We start from the raw sequence: 21152 nt of genomic DNA on the forward strand, positions 1-21152 counted from the left end.
ATTCAAACATCATCCAAATGCCTCCATACGAAACGCTGGTCTGAATCATTTCAAATCATTGGGATTTTTCTGACCGTTGTCTTACTGGGCAATCCCACGACATATGGGACGCAGATGCCAAAAAGTCACAATGAATTTGTTACAAACCCTATATTTCGAAAGAGTACTTGAGTTTAAATTTCAAAAATTATCACATTTTTCTATGAAGACAGCCGATTTGATTTTCAATATGGCTGCCAGAGTATGCCTATAGCTTAGTACATGTTATAGGAAGAAAGAGTGTATTTACACATAACTTGCTCTTAGTATATCCACTTTATCTCTGCTCTAAACAACAATCTTTAATTTTCATAGAATTACTAGAAAAGTCCTTTTCCCACATGAAAGGAAAAATACAGGTTGCATTCTCGAATGTGACAATAGACAGAAGTCATAAAAAGATTGAAAAGAATGAATAGAATGAGGAAAGAAGAAGAAATATATCTCAGATGATTACATGCATGTAAGCTGCTATTTGTTCTTTTTTTTCCTCAGGCTTGGAAAATCAAAGTTACATTTGTTTCACACGTTGCAGCATTTGTGTTTTGTAATAATGAAGGGCATTAGTGGTGGAGCACATTCGAAACTTTTTTCCTTTTTAATTTTTGTTCATTATTTCATTATAATACTACTTACTTGGAACCACTATGGCGTCGTGAAGGTAAAAAATGTTGAATAAGAAAGTTATTTCAGGAGAAATATCAGGCACTATCCTCTGACATTTCAGCTCAACTGTGCTGGGACACGGGGGGGGGGGGGGGGGGGGCTCGCCCCAATAGGACACTACCCCATTTGTGCTTGTGCTTTTAATTTTTTTTCCAATCTATTGTTAAGTTAATGCCCGTCGTTGTCACTATATAGTACACAGCGGTAGTATGATAAACCGTTCACCAAAATTAGTTCTCTGTTTAACGTCAGTTACTGACATGTTTACTATTAAGCTTCCATACAATAAAAAACAAGACTTATGTTTAATTTCCTTCCTTGGGGGGGGGGGGTGGGGCCAAGTGAAGGGGTAACACCCTGGCAACTCTTCTTTCCCACCTCTCATATCTTCCTTATGCCATCATCAGGACACCCTATACAATTTATCGGTCTATAGGTGGCGCTGTTCATCCTGTCGGTCTCATGGGCCTTCTTTGCTTTGTGTCGGTCTTGTGAGCCTCTTTTGCGTAATGTCGGTCTCGTGAGCCTTGTATGCGTAGCGTCGGTCTCGTGGGCCTTTTAAGTGTAGTGTCGGTCTCGTGGGCTTTGTTTGCTTAGTGTCGGTCTCATGGGCCTTTTGTGCGCAGTGTCGGTCTCGTGAGCCGTATAACTCCTGGCAGTGGCGTAACTACGGGGGGGGGGGGGGGGCATGAGGGGGCACGTGCCCCCCCCCCCCAATCCGCTGGTTTAAAAAAAAAAAAGAAAAAAAAAACCTATGCCAAAATGGTAATTCAAGGGTTAGTAAACTGCTTTTGAAATCGACATGAAAGGGTGATCAAGAAAAAAGATATTTTTCTAAGATTTCTTTTAACCATATAACTTAAGAGGTATCTATAGTGAAACATTGTCCAAAAAGCCCGGAGACGACAAAAGATTGTGATTCAGCGTGATTCCTGGTTGGCATTTTGAATATAAGCAGGATGTGCACAGTTGCGCAAAAGAGTCGCTGCAATGTTGCGCAATGTGATGTAAGTTGTACACATTTGCTATCAAAGCTAGATCATTGATCTTGCAGTGTTGCTTTACATACTAGTCTATATCAAAATGCCCTGCATTGCCAATAATAAGACTTGACCTTGTATGGCTATTTCCTAACTTTTCCATCTATATGAAACACACACACTCACAAACACAAACAATTAGGGGATGCTCTATATAAAGTGCAGATTTTGGACATCCTTCTCCCGCTTGGTCACTTCGACGCCCCCTCGCTGGTCATACCTCCCCCTATCATGAACATAAACCGACACCCTTGACTACCAGTGGCGGATCCAGGGGGCGCACCGGGCGCCCTCTCCCTCCAAACACTACAAACGACAGTTTTTGGACTGTAAAATGTCAACATTTTCAAGCTCGCTCGCTTCGCTCGCTTGCATTTAACCGTTATATGCCATTCTCCTGATGTGTTACTGCCAGTAATTGCCAGCAGTTGCGCCCGATGCCCCCCCCCCCCCTGAATTTCCAAAGCGAAAAAAATAAAGCTACAAACGGCAGTTTTGGGACTGTAAAATGTCAAAATTTTCAATCTCGCTCGCATTTAATCGTTGATGCCATTCTCCTGATGTTACTGCCAGCAATTGCCAGCAGTTGCGCCCGGTGCGCCCCCTCCCCTTAATTTCCAAAGCGAAAAAATATAGCTATAAACGGCAGTTTTTGGACTGTAAAGTGTCAAAATTTTCAAGCTTGCTCGCTTCGCTCGCTCGCATTTAATCGTTATGCCATTCTCCTGATGTTACTGCCAGCAATTGCCAGCAGTTGCGCTCGGTGCGCCCCCTCCCCTTAATTTCCAAAGCGAAAAAATAATAAACGGCAGTTTTTGGACTGTAAAATGTCAAAATTTTCAAGCTCGCTCGCATTTAATCGTTATGTCATTCTCCTGATGTTACTGCCAGCAATAATTGCCAGCAGTTGCGCCCGGTGCAACCCCCTTAATTTCCAAAGCAAAAAAAAAATAATATATATATACATATAAATGAATAAATATATGTATATATATATATATATATATATATATATATAGCTACAAACGGCAGTTTGGGGACCGTAATATGTCAAAATTTTTAAGCTGACTCGCTCTGCTCGCTCGCATTTAATTGTACCGTTATGCAATTCTGATGTTGCTGCCATGAGGTGCCCCCCCCCCCCCCAATGTCTTGACCCACGGTACGCCACTGACTCCTGGGCTTATTTTACTTGATGTCGAACTCGTGGGCTGTATAACTGGTGGGCTGTATGACTTGTGAGCTATATACCTTGTGGGCTGTTACATGACTCGTGGGTGTCGGTCTCGTGACGTGCACCCGTATATAATTATGTACGTCGAAGCCGCGAAAGTACGGGCAATGGGCAAATCGGTAGCTAGGGAACTACAGTTTTGCTGCAAAAACCAATAGAATTTCAGTTAAATGAAAATCAACAGTCTTGTTAACCAATCTCTGTTACCAAGCCGCCTTTCAATGTCTTCTCCATCATCAAACCGAGCGACAGCTATGTGCACTGTGGACTAGGCAAAACTGCAGGAATTTTGTCATAAACATAGTCTGCATGTTCAGAATCTGAACTTGAAGTCAACTCTCTCTTCTACACTACTATCCGATGAATCGCTCATGTTTGGGAAAGGGTTATCCAAAGAAAAATAGTTGTGTTATCCACTGTAGACGAACGACAAAAGCTAATAGAATCTGTATACAACATCGTGCAAATAGAGCTGAGTAGCGTCTGCTCGAACTCGCATTATTCTTGATATGACGTCGTCAGGACACACGCGCCGCTCGCGTGTTTTGACAGAATTTCAAGGGGCGTTACCAGAGCTGTAGCTTCTCTCAAAATAGCACTTAACATCATTCGTCAGAATCATCAAAAAGTAGTCGTAAATGCGAAATCAGCACATAACATTACATAAAATTGGCCTGAACATGAAAATTAGGCTGATTTGGGCTTCAGGGCCCCTTTAAAAGAGTTTTTAATGACGATTTAGATGCTATGCATGAATGGTTCCTTCATAGTAACCTTATGTTGAATGTAAAAAAAAAAAATGTATGTTTATAGGTACAAAACGTAATCGCAAGAAATTTGAAAATGCTTGCATAAAAATTGATAATACTTCTTCAGAAAAGGTAGAAAGTTTTAAAGGGGATGGCTAGTAACTAATCAGCGGGAATCAGTGGCAATGCTGGGGGATGATTGTTCCAATCCTTGTGGGATTCACTTAAGAGTACATTATAATTATATCTATTGTTGTGTGAAAATTATTTGCTTCAGAATGGTCTCATATTCAGGTAATGTACAGTTTAATGTTTCCAGGTTAGCATGCCTGTACAGTGTCGGGGCGATCGTTAATGGGCCGTTTGTATTTTGTATTTTGCTTTTGTATTTGATTCTGCCAAAGAGTGTTTTATATTTTTTCTCATGTTTTTATTTTGTTGTAATAAGATATTGTGTATATGCATTACCTTATACGATTATTGACCACTGTTTTCTGCACATCATACGAACTCGCTGAAAAACTTACAGCCCAACGGATAAGTGCAAGTATTTGAACCCTTGTATGAATATCACAAACAAGCTAAAAGTCATAATTCTGTTTTCGATCTGTTATAATAATTGATAGAAAATAATCCATGTTCATTTATCAAATATTACGTTGTACCGATGTTTTCAAAGATTCCAAAATTCTAATGACGAGTATCTTGTAAAGTGCATAATCTGAGCTTTGATACACATAATACACTTTGCTTCACTTTATCACATCTCCAGAACCAGCATCACGTGACCCATAAGACAGTTAGGATTCCTTCTTCATATCAATAAACCGCTATCTTTTATGTATTATCGCTAAACAAACTTCGTTTCAGTCGTGAATTACTCAAATACTATAACTGTCGAAAAATAAATACTGCACATTCTGCAGAAAGAGCTCAAAATCAGTCTTATGTTTCAGAGCTGTAGATTTGATATATCACCAAAGTATGTCATGTTTTTTAAAAGAAATTCTTCAGACTGGGAAAATGATCGAGCGTGGATTTGGTTACTTCTGCACTCACTCTATGATAGCCCAATTATCTTAGTGGACAATATTAGGGAAATCTTACATCCAAATAGACCTGCCATTAACAGCAGTGACTCTGAGTCTTCTTCACGTCCTCACCACCTGTGAATTATAGCAAAAACGCATTAAAAAGATTTGACGTCTTTCTATGTGAAATTTATGTTAACAGTAATCTGATGCAGACTTTTGGTGAAATTCTTACAAAGTCTTGAATGAATAAGTAAGAAAAATAAATATCCAGGAACAATGTGGATGGCAAAAATCATGGTAACTGTCTCCTCTCGTTCGGCAGATGCGTCTTACGTCACTTGCCCGGAAGACAGTGGCAGAAGGGCCTTAGCAAGTTTGCATCAAGCAAGCCTTAGGGTTTTGCCGGGCAGGTAACTGTGTCCTCAGTCTGTTGAGGTGAACCGAATAGGGGGAGGGGCGTGTAAGGGGTATCTCTGGTCCAACAAGAGAGTACTCTTGAATTTCAGAATTGAAATTCAACTATGGGGAGCACAATTTTGGCAGAATATTTTGAAAATTGTCAAGAAAAATGAAAAATTAATTTCCATTCCATTGCCTTCTGTTTCCGTACACAAAATCTGTCAACAGTAGGCCTACTAGCAGAATAGAAAAGATATGAATATTAAAACTAACAAATCAAGGACCGACAGTCCCCGTGCCAACCCTCCCCCCCCCCCCCTCCGAAATGGGGGACATCCCAGGATCGTCACCTATGACTTCAAGAAACAAACAATTCGTCATAAGCTTATGCTGCCGGGAGACATAGAAAGGAACCCTAATGTAGATTTTTGTGTACTCATCCGGCCTGAATTTACCAACAACGCTAAAATTGGTCGACGAGACTACATATTTATGCTTGGAAAAAAAAGAAGATAAATACTGATTTGCGCATTTTCAAATAGTATACTTACATTATAGGCCTACTTCAGCTTGAACATTCACCTAAAAAACGCATGACATGACATGCAACACACACCTACAAGGGTAAAAATTAAGAGGATCATTCTTCAGACAATTACTGAACCTACGATGAAACAAAAATGTAAAATTGGAAAACAGCCCCCTGTGAGATTTGAACTCACGACCCCTGGTTTACAAGACCAGTGCTCTAACCCCTGAGCTAAGGAGGCTTACGCGGCAGATAATAATAACTTTCCATTAAATCTCGTGTTTCCTTTGCTGTGCGTCAGCTGCTAACGTCAGTCATGTTATTGACTAATTGTTTTAATGATTAGCATCCTACGTTTGACGATCAATGGTGCTCTCAGCAAATCGGGTGTAAACGCTTTGCCAAGCGTTTTCACTGTCAAATATTTGTTTCTGTGAAGCTTGTTTAAACACCACACTTGGCTCCATGACATTTACAATGATTGTAGGGACCCCCCCCCCCCCACACACACACACACACACACAAACACTCGTACATTTGCCTAGAATAATAACACTAATAATAATAGTAATAATAATAATTATTATTATTATTATCATTATTATTATTATTATTATCATTATTATTATTATTATTATCATTATTATTATTATTATCATCATCATTACCGTTATTACAATATCAACAAGACGACTTGCGCAATAACACTGCGGAATTTCACCAAGGAGAATCATGACAGTTTGTCAATCAGTTCAACCTCCTAGAGCAGTATGATGTCGTTATAGTTTATCATTATCTTTATAGTTCAGAAAGTTCAGAAATAAGTGTGGAATATAAAAAGCTGTTGAGAAGAGGGGCACACCATTGTCTAAAGGAAATTTTCTCTTTAATGCAATAACGTTTTTGATACACGAATAAGTTGTGTATGCATCAAATAAGGCCATTTCTAGGAAATAACCTAATGGAATAAACTTTCGGTTGAATCAATGTTCCTCTCCTGTCTAGCTTATTCATCATTAAATTTCTCACGATGTCCTGCTTTTGTAGTCTAGGTTTGTTTGTTTGACAGATTTTGTTTTGTTCTGCTTTGTCTTTGTGGAAGGGAGCGTTCTTTCTTAAGTCTTAGGATATCATTCAATAGCATTTCTCAACAAGGTGTGCTGTGTTTACGCCCAACTCATTTTGCTTTAGAACTGATAATGCTAATCAATACAACATTCATACCGTATTGTGGTTGTTATAACTTCGCAGCTGTCATTTTCATGTAGTTGATTTTCACTCAACATCATCTTGTATCATTACCAATCCTCGCTACTCACATCGTTGGAAGATTTGTTTCAGCTACTTTCTGTCGCGCGGTCAAAAGGCAAGGTAATAGCAGCAAAGTGTTCTGCATACATTCACCTACACACACATACGTGCCATGTACATTTATTTTCCTCTTGATAGAGCAGAATATAATGTGCGAGCACACCCATGTATGTATTCATACATATACGTGTATTTGCCTCATTGAAACGTTATGGACCTTGATTAGTGTCGTACATCTTACGACGAAATGTGCAATATCAAAGGCGAATATCTTTTTCAAACAAGTATTTGGAATGCCTTCGCAACACGTTAACTGAAGTCCTGTTTCTTGCATTAGATCTACGAGGTAACATGTCTCCTCTATTCAAGCAACCTCATGTAAAAATGCGTATGTAATCGTAAAATCAGTGCAATGACTAGTTTAGTTTTCTTGCAATGAAAGAATAACAAAATCATTGCAATCATACAAAAAACATGTTCCATTCTACAATACTTTGTCCTATAAAATACAAGAAATAACACCTATCATAAAGAACCTAAATCTTTTGCACGCTATATATACACTGTACAATCCCTGAGAAACTGTGTAGGCCTACTGTATCACGTACCCTAACCTGGTATTACATCTTGTAAAGACAATCTCAGGCGGTAGAAACACCAACCTATACAGCTGTAAAACAGCTAAAACCTATAAGCGAGAAAATGAATATACTCCTTTCCAACCCTAAAAAATAGAATTGTAATTAGAGTTTGTGACCAAACCTTTATTATGAATTTAAGCTACGCATTACGGTCATTACAGAGAGTGAATATACAGCGAATAGCAGAGGCTATTTCTGCACCGCAATGGATCCAGGAATTAATCTTATTCCAATCGCAAGTATAGAATTACAATCCCATAGACCCTTTACAAACTAGCTGTCGGTTTATAGCTTCATTTCGAAAACAACGAGAAAAAAACCCATGAAAGTAAAAGAGTCACTGTGTACTTCTTCATAAGTTGTGTTCGTCTGGGTGAATTATCATTTGTAAATAGTTCGTGAACAAAATTTGTTTTCTTCTTTAAATTATGATGACAATTTGTCTCTAAGGTTGGGATGTGTAAGCAGTTATGAAGTTTGCTATGATATCCTCTTTCTCTTGAACACAAAGATATCAGTGCAATAAAAACTTGACGTCGCTGGCATACCTTCAAGTTGCCTTATCGGTATCATAACTGACGCCTTACAAGTTGCAATCTTATACCTCACAAATCATAAGTAAAACTAAAATGAAGAATTATACAGAGATGCATTTGTTGTTACTGACAATAAAAAGTATGAACGCTCATTGAGAACTCGATATCTTTCTTTATATGGAGTTTCTATCCTCTACATTGTAGAAGAGATGAATAAACAATTGGAAGGTTAAATGCCTACTTTAATTTTTTTAAGTACATAATGTACGTGATAGAGCTGCTCCATGACAACACTATTCGCTGTATTGTTCAAATTATTCTGTTGTTTCCCGGTTAAATCATAATTCGACACAGACTATCGGGAACTCTCGATCAATCAGATTAAAACCACTCATACATAGGATAAGCAACACACACACACACACACACACAAACACAAACCTATATATACTATACATACATACATACCGTTTCGATAATTTTAGGGACACGGTCGGACATGTTGCTAGGGAGAAAGTTTAGTGTCTTGTTTTTGTTTTTGTTTTTGTTTTTGTTTTGTTTTTTTGGGGGGGTGGGGTTTCAAGCTATCTTGAACAAGTTAGCATCATCATATTTTTATTGTCCTGACGCTTTACCCCTCGTCGATACCCGTTTCCTCCCAAATTTCAATATCATGGCTCTGAGCAAAGTGGATGGGAATTAACAATTCATAAAATGAGATTTCACACATTTTCCAACTACTGCCTTTTTATCTCCAATTCTTTGTTTCAAATTACATGATATTTTTGATTCACAAAAACTGTAAAGACAGATATTTTAAGATCTGAATAGATTTTCGGTTTGCAATATCCATTGGGCAAGATCCTTCCATGATCAACTGTTGAACGGAGTAAAATAGCTTTGACACAACTATAGACGAAATCAATCACACACCCACACACACCCACACGCACACAAAATGACCCTAGTCAATGTTATTTGAGTTCACATCTATAATCACAGTGTATATATACCTTTAGAAGGAGAGAGGGAGGGGATTTAACGAGATACAATTGCCTTCCGTGAATAACATATTGGGAATGGGTATGAAACAGCATTGTGGACATTCACGATGTGATCTAACTCGACTCAATTCATAAATAAAAATCTTCCTATACATTGTTTATCATCAATTATAGATTTTACAGTTCTTTGTACATCAATTCTTAACTCACAGCGCGGAAGAGCTATGCCCAATTCCATACACAAACAACGCAGACATGAATCTACTTTTTTACATGAGGTTGATTTCTTACATGTCAAGGGGAAGGGGATGGTGCATAATTTTTTTATTAAGTCTTCAAAAGTCTCGTGCTTCTTCAACCTGGATGTGATAAGTTTCATTATCAGGGTTTTCCATGCAATGACGGCCATTGTTAGGTGGTCTAACAAGATTGTATTTCATCCAATCACCTTTGCATATGATCCATGGCAGAACGTCAATTTTATAGTTCAATTCTCGAGAAATCTTGGCACTTATGAGCTGTGGGGTACCCGCCCCTTGCCCGCGGGTTATTAGTCGCTGGTTTCTGTCATAGCAACACTGCTGCGATGCCAACAAAGAACTGTGTTCTGACTGGATACAGGCCACTGCCGTCGGCTTGAAAGTGCTAAGTCTCAGCCAAGAAGTCTCCAGGTCAACGACCACCCAGCGGAAGTAGCTCCGAAAATGCCTATCGACGATCGGGCTATTGACAGTGAGTGCAGCCGGGTAAAGACAGGGACAACTTGGGAGGTTTTCCAGGCGTTTGAGGTAGGAGACTAGCTTCTCACTGCGGCACTCCATCCATTCCTTACAGCGATCTATGGCAGTAGACATGGGGACGATATACCTCTTATATAAAACTTACACAGCACGAACCACTCCGTTATGACCAGCTGAGTATGCTAGTTATGAAAACTGAACTCCCTGCAGACAAAGATTGTAACACGTGTACTTCTACTGCATAATATAATGATTAATGGTAAAACCTTTTTTTTAAGCCCTGAAACCATGGTCTATAAAAATGATTAAGGTCATAATCATTGATTTAGATTTTTTATATTTCAAACTCTTGGTGAACATCTACAAAGTATAAAGAAAAGTTGTGAATCTTTGAATCATTTACTAACAATTTCTTGATATTGGGCAAAGGACTGGTAAATATGAGTTTATTGATGACACTGTTAATTATGTATTATTGTGTGTTTCTGGATCGCATTCTACAAACCACTTTCACCTAGTGTGGTAAAGTTTACCTTTACACAAAATAGATTGATAGTAGGTGCTAATCAAAAGTTCTCTCTGCCAACTGCCGAATTGCAATAAAAAATCAAAATCACATCACACTATCCCCCTCCCAATAACATAACCTTTTATACTGATAAACTATGACACAAATCTATTTCTGATGCTTTCTGAAACTTTGTGTGTGAGTTACTGGATAGACATGATATATACAAAACCCATCTGAACCTTGTTTTTGAATTACAGCTCATTTCTAACAAACTGCTTTGTTAGCGCGGTAAAGTCATAAATAACAGCATACAAAATATATGCTAGAAACTTCTAAATCCCTTGATGACAAGATAAATCGATTTCTTTTCAGAGGGTAAAACAAGGGGAACATCTTTGAGACTGAATAAAATATACCACCGATGTGATGTAAACGAGAAAGCAGCAAAAATAATTAATCCAGCTGTCAAACAACAAAATTAATTTGAAGGAAAACAAATATCGGCTTTCAAATAAGATCAATAAAGTACCGATGTCAGTGTTGTCGATTACGCCGCTCATATCGTCCACGACATCAATTGTGAAAACCATGGTCGATGTCAAAGATTAGTGTCGGATGGCGCGGTTGTCACAGACATACTGAAATCGACATTGCTGTTCACGAATATGGACGAGTCTGCAGTTGAAGCAATAATTGTTTTAAGAACAAATCTTTGTAAAATATATCAGTCTTCTCATTATCATTATATTCCTCCTTGGCGTTGAGACTTGTCATTTACAGACATTCTGTAGAATATAAACCTCTTTTTTGTCTTTATCGCCATGAATACATTCTGAGCACTGAATTCACTTTAGATGGAAAAACATTTGGATGCTGTATGTGAATCGATAACATTCTCTTTTGTTAAACTTACTCGGTGAAAACACTTGAATATATATAGAACCATTAAACAACTTGCTCACCATGGTTCTATGGATAATTATGGCCTTTATAGAGATTCATAAGTATGTTTCTATTGACAAACAACATTGGTCGCAACCCCAAATATGAATTAGCTGAGGTAATTATGTCATCGACACACATATATCCTTTCTGTGTGAACATAAATATAAATATACATATATATGTATATATATAATATATATATATGTCCAATGATTGGCCAATGATATCGTAACTACAACTGATAAGCTCATACCTGAACAGGGAAGATCATTACATTGCCGAATTTCGGTGTCAACACAGTGCGTCCCGCATGTCCTATTGTCGCTCCTGTTTTTCCCTGCCCACCACGATGCCGAACATGAAGACCAATCGCTCCACTCGTCAATTTTCCCTACCTGTCAAGTCCCCATCTATCGACAAAGAAGAAAAGCTGTATATTGATAAGAAAATTCCTGCTTGAAAAAGAAGAAAATTAGCTCATCCTCACAATATCTTCTGTAATCATATTCGAAAACCTTTGCCTGGATGACATTTTTCCCCTTCAGTTACTTTTTTAATCACTCTGACAATACTACAGAAAATGAAAACATCAGGTGTTAAAAGGAAACATTAATTCTCTTATAGGTCAGTCAGAAAAACTTGATCTGCCAATAAAATCGTCTTTGTTTGTCACCCATCGATAACTTACCCATATTCTTTTTTCGCTTTGAAATACAGTATAAAAAAAAGAAGGAATTCTTTGTCGGAGATGTTAACATGTTCATTACAGCGCAGATAACATTTAACTGCCTTTGACTGAGTCTGCTTTTATACGATTAACTCGCTTGCACTTTGAAAATATTATTTTTAACCATTAAAAACATCAACAGAGAAAAACAGAGTCATAAAAAAGCAAATAAAACCTTTTCCGACTGATGACTCAGACGTGTTTCTCTCTGTTCTCTAAAACCATTGAGATCAGAACTGCCTGTTTCCTCAGGGAAACTATGTGGTGAAACCTATGAAACATTTATAATCGTCATTTCTTCACATATTGCTGCCTATCAGTACACGAAAAGCGATGACCCCGTCAAAAGTAAATGCTGGCATTACCAAATGCCCCTTAACACATCATACTCTGTATGTGATTTATTCTACCCTTTAAATGCTGCAGCACATGAAGCAACATGCAAAGCAACCAACAACTAAGATAGAACTCAAAACTATTCAAAAACTATTTAATATATTGTATAATTTCTTGTTTTCATTTTTTCCATTTCAAGGCCTTTTTATTTTTCCATTTTCTTACCATAACCCTTCGCTGGACGAGTTGATGGTTGAGACGGTGTAGATGTTTTACTTTCATACAGGTGCTGGTTATCTTCTTCTTCGTTCCTTCCCATTCACAACTACTTCTATTGTGATGTCCAAGTTTGGATTGGGAGTGATTAAGTTAACAAATCCCAGACTCGGGTTCGAATTCGTGGCTATCTCAGCAAGTTGCTCCATTGATCGCCACTCGCTAGTTCGTATACTAGCAGCATCCTTTCTACTCCTTGGCTCTTTTACCTGGTCAGGAAATTTCTCATATTCGTCCTTTTCCAGGTAATCATCATAGTCATAAGTGTAATAATCCTCTAAATCGATTGACATGTCTCCATTCTCTGAGTGTGAAGTGGAGTCCACTGAACCGTCAATTTCTTCCCGGAAGACACTGCTGATTGTCGCAGCCACTTTTTCCTCCGTTGACGCAGCGGAACCAGGTTTGGGCATGGTAGTAGTAGGCATGTCTCTGATATTACTCTGAAGATTTCTTGGTGTACTTATTACCTTATTCAAGATTAAGGAAGAAGAGTTCGTTTTTCTCCTTGGGTAATAGTCTGATCCGTGACTTCTGTCCGATGGAAGTTCTGACCCTGCTATTGACATTTTCCTGAGTTTGGACGTTGCTGCTTACAAATTGTTGGCTTGGCACTGTGACTCCATCCAATCCTTGTGAGTCAATCACAAGATCCCTCCGCCCTTGGTGTATCTAATAGAAAGTACGTAAAAAGGTGTTCAGTCATATTTTCTTTGCAAAGGTATACTACGGTTGCCTTGATTCACAATTCACTAGGTTTGAATAATAGTAATAAGTAGGAAATTACTTTGCAGTCGTGGTTTCATACAGTAGATAAAGCCACGGTTCGACAAGACTCCGAAATACATCGTATATCCATCAATATCAGTTTTTTTCTGCACACAGTGTGACAGCCACGCTACATTGCGCATTTTATAAGCAATACCGTCTGTAACTAAACCCTCAATTGGTAGTCTAAACAGTCAGAGCCGTTTTGATTGATTTGATTTGATTTGATTTATTCTCCGTATGGCATCATTTACAATACTTTTTATCAACATAACCAAACATAATATATACAAATATGATACTCAATATAGCTAGTTTCTAAAAATTTCATGAAATTTTCCATGCAGTACATCGAGATGCAGATGTTTTGACATTATTAGTTCAGAAAAGGAACACAAAACATTCAATTTTATTGATGTTTAACAGAAGTCACCCGTATCGTGGCGAGGAGTCCCGGTGTGATCAGCCAGAAGCTCATAAGGGTGAAAACAGCCAGGAAGAGCAGGTAGTGCCAGGCTGACGAGGGGAAAGTTATGGCCATTATCACCAAGCACACATCTCTCGACTGGTCGTGGAGGAAGAGATTTTCCCGTGGTTTTCGATAAAGATCAAGGGAAAATGTATTCCCTTGATACGTTGCAGAGGCAGAATGAGGCTTACAGTTGCTTCGATGCCAGCAAAGGGGCGCAGTTTTCTACTGACTGACAGAGGCAGAGTGTACTCATTTTCTTTCGGGAAAGAAGGATGACACTTGTTTCGACTGCTGATGGAAGCAGAGTGTGATGGTGTCATCGATAGTTGATGGGAGGAGAAAAATGTTGCTCTCTCATTCACTGGTCCTGGCAGCGGTAAAGTTAAAGCTCCTTGAGATCCAAGTGCTGGAAAGAAGGCTGAATTCAATGCAGTCGATACACGAGGACTTTAAAGATTTAGTTTGCAAAACCTGCCCTCACATGCCTCTTTATACGTCCTGACGCGGAGTAACGCTGAGCTAGGAAGTCTGTAACATTACACCTCCTGGCTATCTAACACTAGAAACAGCTTCAATCAACGGAGTATCGACAAGTAGTCTTGTATCGGCTGATTTCATCCTGAAAATGAATCAAAGGAAAAAATATAAAAGGTCAGATATTTGCACTAGTGGTACCAAAATTATGACCATAAAACTGAATGTCATTAACCATATTATTTCGATCCACTATTTTTCTGTCAAAGTCAATCCGAAAAGTTGGATCTGACTTGGTAGAGCAGTTTGATTTAATGAAAGCTAGAATTCTCTTTAAAAGTCGACTTGACACATGGAATTCGTTCAAGACCGCTACCATTTTTCGTTGGCTGAGCATCGCGCTTTTTCTCGTGAGTCTATATTAACAGTGTCCTCGATATTCCTTTGGAAGAATCAATATAGTAAGAAATGTTGTGGCTCAGTTACTAGTATATCAAAGGGTGGCCAATATCCCGCTCCAGCTTCACCCTACTCCACCACGGGCAAACGAGAGAAAAAAAAAATCCCAGTAAAACAGAAAACCGGAGACATCTTTAAGCTAGACCTCTCTTTTTGGAAGGGGTGTGTCGCTGCCCGGAAAGCAGTAGATGACAGGTTCGAGTCCCGTGGCTCCTTTATTCCGACATGTTTTGTTAGAATTATAGATCAGCAGTTGCGATCTAACAAACTTCATTTGAAGAGGGAGACAAATTGAAGAAAACTCACACCTTGTCCAGACATGTTCACAATTTTTACATTAATCTTCAAAATGCTATCCTTGCTTTGAAGCGGTGCTGACATCACAAAGGGTCTTGTCCTCTGAAAGGAACTACCAGTATCAACAACACAATGCACAATTCATATAGGTGCATTATAGGGGGTTCTGGCCTTTTGTTCCCACGAGATATTCGAGGCTCCTACCTTGAAACTGCAATACCCTCCCCTCCCCCCCCTTTCCCTACACACACACCTCACACCACACACACACATATTATCCTCTGCTTGAGTGCTCTGCTCTCCACAAGAAGAAGCAAAGATATAGCTAACTTTCATATACAGCTTTGTAATCCTTTCCATCTAGTCTCTGTGATCAACGTTGTGCTGACAGAAGTTTGTAGCAAGAAATAAAAGACACAAGATTATCAAGAGAACATAATTGTTCATAATATAATAGCACATGATAATTAAAGAAGTACACATTCATGTTGAATAATACCATTAGCGATATGGCAACATGAAATTATACATCTACTTCAAGGTTCATTACAGAATTCACTCTTGTACGCCATAGTTTCGAACCACTACACATCACAACAAATATTCAACGTCACCTACAATCGATATCAAGAAACGATATGCAACATAATAAACACAGCCATTACAAACACAAACTTATGATATATCATCATACATACATCTATCATATATATTATATAATATTATATATTATATATACCTTCTTGTTGGAACTATTTTAATAGTGTACTCGATACTCCTTCTTGTATACTTATATATATATATATAATATATATATATATATATAATATCCTACGCCTTCTTCAGGAGTCTTGGCAAGGCATAGGATGCCGGAAATTTGAGTCAAATAAATAATAAATATTGACCAAAAAAATGCGTCACCAGTTTGTTTCTTCATTTACATACATTGATTATGATATATATATATATATATAGTATATATATATATATCTATATAAGAAAGAGAAGAAGTAGTATCGATTACACCATTTGTAGTTCAACAAGAAAGGTTTTTATTCACAAAATTTTCGGCCCGCCACGGGCCTTTGTCAGTGTATATAACTACAAATAGCGTACTCGAGACTCCTTCTTCTTCTTATGATAGTAATACAGTGCCTGAGCGATCGTTGACGGGCCGTTAATGATCGCCCGTCACTGTACAGGCATGCTAACCTGGAAACATTAAACTGCACATTACTTCAATATGAAACCATTCTGAAGCAAATAATTTTCACACAATAGATATATTCCTGTTCTGTTCTGATGCCGATTGCTACCAATATCGTCCACTGAATCTTTCTCTCCCGAGGGGCCCACACTCTACAAGCTCCGTCTTTTAGTGGGGTCCCTCCGTTTTTCGCCTTCGTGTACGTTGATATTCCACTTCATTTCAATTTACTTCAGGCATTGCAATGTATCTTTACTGTAAGTATAATAAGGGACTGCTTTTCTTTGTTAAACTCACTTTGTTTGTTCTTTTATATGATTCCTGTCACTGAAGGAAGAGTGATGTATGTCATGATATTTTTTTTATTGTCGAAAAACGGAATAAATTTGAATTGAATTGAAATTGAATTGAATATAATGTACTCTTAAATGAATCCCAGAAGGATTGGAACAATCACCCCCAGCATTCCCACTGATTCCCACTGAGTCAGTTACTAGCCATCCCCTTCAAGTGTATGTACACTGAATGATGGGCGACGTATTGGTGTGATATTCCTACATATGTGTCAACTCTTTGGGTTCTGCCATTTGGTCATAAATTCGAACAAGCATTAAAACACACTGACGCTAGTAATACACGAAAGTATCAGAGCTCATACAAGTCTCCATCATGCATTTACGTTTTTTAAATACAAGCAACAACTCGACTCTCAGATGCAAGCTTTTAAAGGCCCAAAATAATCTCGGTAATCGTATTATAAACGGGATCATGTGATGGTGGTTTTGAAGATTAAGTAAAACAGACTAATGTGTAAATTGGTCAAAGTCTCGGAAATTAGACTTCCAGTAATACTAGAGAACTAATAACTACTCTAGCTCGATGAGTTATGAGGTTTTTATTCAAAACATAATTTATGTCATTAACACCTAAAGAGAGAAAATTACATTCAACAACCTTGGATTACTCATGGCCTAGCTCATGCAGTGTTTAATCACCTCGTTATCTTTTTTATTAAGATATCTATACAATAGATTAAAAAGATCCGAGACTATTGACAGATATACAAAATATAGAAAGAAACTACCCGCTTTAATTAGAATTTTTCGTAAATGTGTATAATTCCAACAAATTGCAGTCATAACGTCATTGAAGCACTCGCCAACAAAGAATACATAATTGAAGTCTTTATAGATCTTAATAAATTTCGTCATTAACACGATTCATCATGAAATTCTACAAAAAATGGTTGCATAATACCTGTAACTTATATTAAGCCGTCACAAGTATGTAATCCAGTCTACTAATTTATTGGGATCCTTCCACGGACCACTGCTTTATTTTTTTTTCGATATAGTACGTTAATCATAAAAACACGACATTAACAAGTAATTCGTTCTGTTAAATTCAATCATACTCGCTGATGTTACTAATGGTTTGACTCCCACAGGAGGATCGATTCATGAATTGGTATCTTTAATATTCAATAGAGCATATTAATATTTTGAATGTAATGAATTATGATTAAATATTGAAAAGTTCATGTTTTCATTATTTTTTACATCCTTTAATCTTATTCTGTAATCATTCGACAAGGTATGGTTATTAATGCTGTAGCATTACCAGAAAACAGTCGACTAAGTTCTTTAGGTGTAATGCTCGACTCTCATTTGACATGAAATGACCATACAAAAAACATAATAACCTGACATCTAGACCAACCGTTGCTCTTCGGAGATTGAAGGACTTGATCAATCAGTTGATGACGAATCTTTAAGAATGTAATATAGTGGTTTGTTATTGTCTGTATGTATATATGATATGTGTGTATATACATATAGTATATATATAACATACATACATACATACATATCAAATTTTAACATTATTTGAAGGAAACTGCACTAAATAGAAAAAATAATTATTTATTTCTTCAGCAAACGAAAAAGCCTTTCGAATTTGCACTCAATCCTCCTTTTGCTCACACTTATCCTTTGCTTTGTCAATTCAAAACTCGCAAGGCTCATAACATTCGCTACCACAACGGCTACAATCGTGCAAATACGTTCATAATTTACTCTTTATTACAAGATGCTTTGATTACTAATGATTATATTTATCCATACCCAACATTGTTTTTCAAGATTTTCGTTTAAGCAACCCAAAGCTCTTATACGTATTAGCTAAGAAATCAATCCGACAATACCCTCCCTGAGCACGTAAACCCTGTGCCGCCTGTATTGACATTTAAACCAATATAAAAGAAACAAATTTTGCCTCAATATGAATATGATTTATTAGCTTTTGTTATAACTATATATGCTGGTTGTTGTATATTCTATACTTTGATAAATAGGGCCGAGGGCATCTGACTACCACATGCACGCACTAGCACCACATTCCCTTTACTAGACGGTGAGAACCTCATGCAAGCAATTTCAATTTTGATTTCTAATATCAAGTCTATTTTTTATATTACCTAAGGAAAATAGGCACCCAAAAAAATACATCATTATGCATATACCAAAATCATACACAAGCATAAATTGGCTGCAACTTCATCGGAATGTACAGCAGGCTGTCTCATGTGCAAACACAAAGGTCTGTTTATAATTGGGCTATGGTTATCAAGTACGAGAAAATATGATGAGGCCTACGTAAAAGCAAGGTTCTTTAGTCGTAGATCCCGGGATAAATCAGACAGGGGGAATTTTTGAAGTAACACATATCTGTTTAGACCATACTATGATTGGGAAGAATTTATAAAAAACCAAAAAGTCAAATAAATGTTACTAAAACAAAACAAAACACAGAAAAGCCACATGATGCAACAATATCAATAACACATTACTAACATTGAAAACAAAACCACTGAGATCCTAATGATTCAAATGGGTGTGAAAGTAGATTTATGGCGTAAACAGTATGGCATAAGTGCATAATTTAAATGGTTAGGATAGTGTGAAATTTGATGTTCATATACAGCCCTCTTGTACGAGTATAAATTATAAGGCCTGCGCCATCGACCTCCGAGTTATGTTTAACTGTGGCACACTCTAATCTCATGTACGTCCATGACTGAAAAGACCGATCTCTAAAACGTTTCATATTTGGTTATTTCAAATTCAAATTCATTCATTTCACATCCTAAAAAGAAAACATGACGTTTACCAAGACAAACACAAGAGAAAAAATGATACATAGCACGTGAGGTATCAGTAAAGGCTATATGAAGCCTATCGAGGCCGATTCCCTTACAATAAATAAGATGCAATTTGCGTCGCACAGAGATACAAGATCACAGGAGAAGTCATATACATTTATTAGGCAACATTAGAAACATCACAGCAACAGTAAAAAATAAGGAAAAAAGTGGCAAAATTATTACCCCCTACCCCCCCAAAAAAAAAGGGATTCAAATGCACTTGGGATTAAAAACATTTTATATTTACGTCTTAATAGAGGACAGTGTTGGGCTCTCTTTAACAAAAGTTGTTAATTCATTCCAGCATTTTTCTCCAGTGTATCTAATTGTAGTCTGATCAATTCAGTGCTTATTTATGTCGATGTTGGGCAATTTGTCAATCAGTTGCAATGAAAATAAAAGGATTAGAACAAACACTTGCTGTCGGGCGAAAGCTCGGTGGTCTAGTGGAAGGTGCCGCCTGTCCAGTGATCAGGAGGTCGTAGGTTCGAATCCTGCTCGAGTATGTACGCCCATGATTTTTTATCATGGCTACTACTAAAACACTGATCAGATTCAAGTGCTTATTTACGTCGATGTAGGGCAATTTGTCAATCAGAGTATTCTCATCCCACGCTTTGGTAACATCAAAATACGATTCAATGAATATAACGCACTATGACCCCATATTATTGCACGATGCGTTAAATGTGGGAAAATCATAGTGTGGCACATGGCCAAAAGAATTTTTGAGGGGGAATATTATGCTTCATATAAATCATAATACCAACAATTCCACTTATTTTGATACAAATATCCTTTTAATACGAGCTTTTCATGTTAAGCCATCATCAATTGTCACACCAAGAAATGTTGTTCTATTCATCTGCTTGATTGTGACATTACCTACTAGTATATATATATATTCGTAAAACATCTTCATGCTATTACCTTATTCTTTGTCTTGGGTACCATGATGTTTGTCAATATCTAATACCAAACGATTTGCAGCAAACCAAGAACACACTTTCTTAATTTCTTAATTAATCATATGATTACTTTCATGCAAATCCCATCCCGGCCTGGGAAATAGTTTAGTAATCATCTGCGAATAAGATAGAAAGCAAATTAGGTCTTACAAATGGCAAATCATTAATGGATAGCAAAAGAAAAGAGGACCCAGTACAGTATTTAATACCACATTTGTTTGGTATTTCTGCACTTGATTACATTATAATGTCTCTTCCTGCTGTTAATGAACTTTATGTGGGGGCGCTGTGGCGTAGTGGATAAGACTCAGTCTCCCAATCAGGACCCGAATTCGAATCCTGTTTGGTGTTTACGTCCTTGGACACAGGCGCGCCGGAAGCAGTTTTGGATTGGGGGGGGGGGGCAAACATTGGAGGGGGCTCAAGATTAGACCATGCATATGTTACACAATATACACATACACACACACACACACACACACACGCACACACATCTATTATATATATATATGTGTGTGTGTGTGTGTGTGTAAAGTGGCGTACGGTGGGTCGAAACATTGGGGGAACCATAAAGTAATTTTGACGGTC

General features: G+C 37.6%; 1 non-coding gene and 1 pseudogene across 1 annotated transcript; both read right to left on the bottom strand.

Moving 5' to 3' along the window:
* Positions 1–5858: 5858 nt before the first annotated feature.
* Positions 5859–5931, bottom strand: Trnat-ugu (transfer RNA threonine (anticodon UGU)). The gene has a single exon. It is a non-coding gene; the product is annotated as a tRNA-Thr (tRNA).
* A 3586-nt stretch (positions 5932–9517) lies between these two features.
* On the bottom strand, positions 9518–14026 carry LOC139714898 (uncharacterized; annotated as a pseudogene).
* Positions 14027–21152: the final 7126 nt, after the last annotated feature.

This window comes from Diadema antillarum, unplaced genomic scaffold, assembly GCF_040938485.1.
Source record: "Diadema antillarum isolate AM-2024a unplaced genomic scaffold, OU_Dant_1.0 seq00002511_RagTag, whole genome shotgun sequence".
NCBI classification, from domain to species: Eukaryota; Metazoa; Echinodermata; class Echinoidea; order Diadematoida; family Diadematidae; genus Diadema; species Diadema antillarum.